Here is a 6,000-nt window from a genome sequence, read left to right on the forward strand (position 1 = left end):
TTACAGAGGATGCCCCATGAGACCGGATCTTCAGGGGCGTAAGCTCCTGCAAACATATAGGAGAAGAAGATATCAAGTGCTTATTACATTTTCAAAATATTACTAATCTACTAATCATTTTCTACTTACCATCTTCTTCTCCGACATGAAATAGGCCCGGTGTTCAGCGTCATAAACATCATTCAGAAGCCACACCATCCTACAAATCACAAAAAATTACTCATTTACTAATATTCAAATAAGACTCATATACTCATATGAACTACTACTAATACTAACTACTACCACTAACTACAAACCAAAACCTAATGCAATTCCTATACCTACTACTACTAACTACTACTACTACTACTAACTACTAACTAGTCATATACTCAACTAACTAGTCAAATCCTAACTCATATCCTAACTAGTCAAAACCTAACTCATATCCTAACTAGTTAAAACCTAATGCAAATCCTAACTCATATCCTAACTAGTCAAAACCTAACTCATATCCTAACTAGTTAAAACCTAATGCAAATCCTAACTCATATACTAACTAGTCAAGTCCTAACTCATATCCTAACTAGTCAAAACCTAATACAATTCATATACCTACCTCTACTACTAACTACTACTACTACTCACTATTCATATACTCAACCAAAACCAAAACCTAATGCAATTCCTATACCTACTACTACTACTAACTACTAACTACTCATATACTCAACCAAATCCTAACTAGTCAAATCCTAAGAACCTACTCAAATCAATCTACTAAAATCAATCTACTCAACCAAAACATAATAAAATTGGATAGAAGGATGGGAAAGGGAAGGGATGGGGGAGGACATTACCTTGGGGGATCAATCCAAGGAAGAAATCCTCAGATCTGAAGGAGATTGGGGAGGGGATTAGGGAGGGGATGAGAGCCAGCCGCCGCAATGGAAGTTTCTGTTTGAATGAGGGAGGGGGTGGGGAGGGGGGTGGGGAGGGGGCTGGCCCGTGGCCCTGTAAGTCAGTGTGTGGCGCCTAAGCGTCAGGCGCCACACATTACAATGTGTGACGCCTGAGGCTTAGGCGTCACACTGCCTGGGGGGTGGGCCCTCCCTGCCACGTGGTCGGGGGTGTGGCGCCTAACCCCTAGGCGTCACACAGTACAGTGTGGCGCCGAGGTGTCGGGCGCCACACAAAAGGGTCAGGCCGGTGAATTATTTCTCCCGAGGGGTCAATCCGTGAGTTCTTTCGTCCCAGGGGTCATTTTTGTCAATTTTGCCTTTCTCCAGTGCATGGTCGCGTCAACCGAAGTACGGAACGATAGCGCCATGCAGTGCGCGGTCCACGGGTTCTCTCGTTCGGCGTCCAGTCGGAGAACAACAGCGGCGGTCGACTATGCCCGCACCAATCTGGCCTTGACTCCAGCATCATTCACGCCGCCCGTCTTCTCATCCATGGCATCGCCCTCGTTCGCCAGCTCCGTGGCAGGCAGCGCCATGTTAACTGACATGTACTTAGTCCTTCTTGTATATAGGATCTGGACCGGTTCCATGGCCTGCGTGCCACTTCTCTCGGATGCCACTCTCCATCTCTCTACTATATATACATGTAACACTCATGTATATGATGATTCAGTTAAGGAAATCAATCACTATCTTGGTATCAGACACCAGGTTATCTCTATGTCCACCTCCGATCTCCCCTCAACGCCGGCCACCGGCTCCGGCAACAGCTCCTCCTCCTCGATGACTGTCGTCGACACAACCGCGGCACCCGGCCGTGCCGCCATCGCCGCATCCTCCCCCTTCGTCTTTGGTACACCCTCTGCTCCATCTACGTTCGCCCCCCTCTTCTCCACCACCGCACCAATCTCCACTGCGCCACCCCCTCCGCCCGCTGGTTATCAGCCACGCCACCCCATCTTCCACGACAGCATCCAGAACCACATCAAATTTCAACTAAACCCCGACGATCATAACTATCATAAGTGGAAGTCCTTCTTCCTCCTTGTTCTTCGTCGCTACGGTGTCACCCACTTCATTGAGCAGCCCCTCCCCCCCAACACCGATGCTCATCTCTGTGAACTCGACGCCCACCTTGTTCTCTGGATCTATTCCACCCTGGTTGATCCCCTCATCGATCACGTCGTGGGCGCCACCACCACCTTAAATCTCTGGGGCGCATCCGCGACTATTTCCTCGCCAATCACGCCGCCCGATACATGACCCTCAATCACCAGTACCGCAATCTTAAACAGGGGGATCTTTCTGTCGCCGAATACGCTCGCCGCATGAAGCTTCTCACCGCCGGTCTCGCCGACATCGACTACCGTGTCACTGAGGTGGATCTCACCACTCAGTACCTCCACGGCATCGACAAACGGCTCGACACCATCCGTGTCGTTCTCCGCGACACGGTGCCTCTCCCGCCGATTGAGACAATCTTCTCTCGGCTCAAACTTGCCAAAGATAATCTCTCCCAATGGGAGGCCGACGATCGCGCCACCATCCTCGCCGTCACCAGTGGCACCACCCCGGCTCCTCCACTCCACGTCCTGCTGATCGACCTGCCGGCTCCACCGATCGCGGGCCCAGCCAGCCCCAGGGTCGTGGTCGTGGTCAGGACGATGGTGATCGCGACCGCGGATGGGGTCGTGGCTGTGGTCGTGGCTGCGGCGATCACTCCGGCCGTGGGCCTCCTCTCCACCTCCCGTACAACCCCTACATGGGGTTCTTCGCCCCATACGGCATGGCGATCCCTCCACCTCGCCCTGGATGGGTCCCCCAACTCTGCCGACGTCCTTGGGCCCGCTTCGGGATCCCATGCACAGGCGTATCATGCTCACCACCCGCCGGCCAATCCTCCCTCGTCGAACCACCAGCCCGCATGGGATCACCTTGCCATGCTCCACGCCGCCTACAACGCCAACAACCAGCCACCCGCGGGCTCCGCCAACAACAACTGGTACCTCGACAGCGGCGCGACATCACACATCACCGTCAACCCTGGTAACCTCACCCTCTCGACTTCTCCATTAAAGCATAACTTATCTAGTGTTGTCGTCGGCAATGGGCATCACCTTCCCATCATCGGCACCGGTTCCACCACGCTCTCTTCCTCCCCCTTCCACCTTCGTGATGTCCTCTTTTCCCCACACATCGTGTGACAACCCGAGTCCGATGTTTCAGAAGATCCCCCCTTTATTCCGTTTTCGTCGTGTGTCTATTTTCTTTTGTCCAATCATCATCGCATCATGCACATCATCAGCATTGCATCGGCATCTCCGTTGCCGCCAGTTTTCAAAACTTGCATCCGTTGTTAGTTGCCGGTTCATCGTCGTTGTCCGTTCTGAGCCCGACCACACATGCACGCGCCCGCGACAACGTTTAAATCTTGTTTTCAAAAGTGTGCGTAAAACTTTTTCTGATTGGGTTGAGATTTGACGTGCGGTCTTTATTAGTTATAGCTAGGCCGCATGTCAAGTTTCGTCGCAATCGGAGTCCGTCTGGTACCCGAACGGTCGACCGTAGCGGCACCGTATTTGGTCTATCGTCGGACGTCTTTCGGTGTTTTAAAAATCGTTGCCGCGCCACCCGTTTTCCCTCTCGTCTCCGGATGTCTACACTACACGGCCATTTAGTCCATCCCGCGTTCGGAATTATTCGAATCCGACCGCGCGGTTGAAACCGGGGCGGAATTTCGCTAAACCTAGCCCCCCATTTGTCTATAAATAGTCCCTTGTGCATTTTTAGACAACCCCCTGCTTCCACCTCGGGATCCGCGCCAAACCCTAATCCCTAGCCTCCTCCCGCAGCCTCTCTCTCCCCAGCGCCGCGGGCCCGCGGAGCCCATCGCAGGCCCGCCCTGGCCCGAGCCGCCGCCACCCGATCTGCCTCCCGAGCTCCTCCCGAAGCTCCTATCTAGCCCGAGCCAAGCCTCCTCGCCGGCAGCCGGAGCAGCGGCCCGCGCCTTCTCCCTCGCCGACCGGTGCGCCCAAGCTGCCCGCGTCCTCTACCTGCGCCTCGCTGCGCCGCTCGCGCCTCGCCCCGCCGCCTGTGGCTCGCCGACCGGAGTTGTGCCCGCCACCGATCTCCTTGTCCGGCTGCCGCCTCATGCCGCCACCACTGGGAAGGATCCACCCGGTGGCCGGATCCACCCGCCACCGCCTGATCCTTGCCGGACCCCCCTCGCCGGCTGCGCTCCTTCGCCGGAGTCCTGCCCGGCCGCCGCCAGGGCTCCCGCACGGGAGGACGAGCCCCCGCGTTGACCGCCCGAGCACGACGACGCCCGAGGCCAGCCTCCCAACCGCTCGGCTGGGCCCCGAGCTGGCCCAGCTCTAGTGCCTCGCCAGCGCCTCCCTCGCCCCAAGGCCCACCTCGCGCCATCCGCTACGACCCGTCTCCATCAGCCTCCCAACCGGCCCAAGGTAAGCCCCGCCCGAGTCGTATATCCTCGCCCGTAGCGAGATTTAGATGAATTGCGCTCCAGCTCGGCCCGTTAGCTAATTCAGCTAATTTTCGGAATTATCTAAAATCCCAGGGAATAGACATATATTAGAATGCCCGTATTTTTTTCCGTAAATCGATCGCGACGTGTAGCATATGCTTTTTGTGTAGTTTTGCGTGTAGAATACGATTTTGCTACTTGCATAATTGTTTGACGTTGTTTGACGTGCGGAATGCATAGTTTTACGTGCTGTTCCAATATGATTCGTCCCGTATTTATTTTTCGCGCGTGTACGGGTTGCTCGAATGCCGTAGTAGAAATGTCCATGTTTTAGGAACCCATTTGCCATGTATTTTAGAGTAGTCGTTGGTGAAAGTGCAGTCATGCCCTTAATCATGTTTTGGTGTTGCTGACAACTTACATATAGATAATTAATCACTAACCCTTTTTAAGCTACTGTGAATGATCATGTGTTGATAAGGACAAGCTCATGTGCTAACAAGGACAAGATCAAGATAAGCATTCCTGAGCACTACATGCTTGATCCTTGTGGATGTTCACATGGTGGACAAATGAAGATAAATATATAAGCTAGGCTTTCCACATTGTGTATGGGAGAGCTACTTGAAGACTTCATCATGTCTTGCTTTCAACATTGAGCCAAGAAGAAACAACAACATCAAGCTCAAGTGAAAGGGCTAACTCAAGGTATCAGTTACTTTGATGTTAGCGGTGCGGAGTGATGATCAGCGAATAAAAGTACACACTCAAGTATGGATCATCGGTATCCCTTTTACAATTCTTGAGTCTTTAGGGATCCCACACTATTAAGAGGGGATCACAGGTTTTTGTGATGAACTTGCTCAAACTAGATATTCACTATCCTACTCAATACCACATATTCTCTACTCTGCTCCTATCTCATAACATGTCTATTGCCTCGGACTTCCGGCTCCCTCCGGACGTCCGTGGGCCGGACGGCCGATAGGCTTCGGAAATCCGGAGCCCTCCACCAGAAGAAATTGAGTTCTATAACTCGGATTTCCGGCTCCCTCCGGACATCCGAGCGCCGGACGTCCGACCAGCTTCGGAAATCCGGAGCCCTGCACCAGAAGAACATAAGCTCTATAACTCGGATTTCCGGCTCCCTCCGGACGTCCGAGGCCCGGACGTCCGCCCCCTTTCGGAAATCCGGAACCTCCCACCAGAAGAAGTTGAGTCGAATAACTCGGATTTTCGGTCTTCTCCGGACGTCCGGTCGCTGTTCATTTCACAGGGGTTCCAGTCATATCTACAGCCCTCGGACGACCGACCCCTGTCGGATGTTCGACCCCTTGCGGACGCCCTGACTTCCGGAAACTGCCGGACGTCCGGACCCTATGTGATTTAAAGTGTCCCCAACGGCTGTTTTACACTCCCCACTATATATACCCCTCTCCCACTTCGCGAGAGGGTGCCCAACACAGCCATATCCTCATAAACACATTTCCACCTCACACACATTTGCTCACATCAAATCTTAGATCCCAAGAGCATTTGTGAGCCCCTTTGAGAGTTGTTCCAATCAAAAGA

The sequence above is a fragment of the Hordeum vulgare genome, chromosome 3H (genome assembly GCF_904849725.1).
Source record: "Hordeum vulgare subsp. vulgare chromosome 3H, MorexV3_pseudomolecules_assembly, whole genome shotgun sequence".
NCBI classification, from domain to species: Eukaryota; Viridiplantae; Streptophyta; class Magnoliopsida; order Poales; family Poaceae; genus Hordeum; species Hordeum vulgare.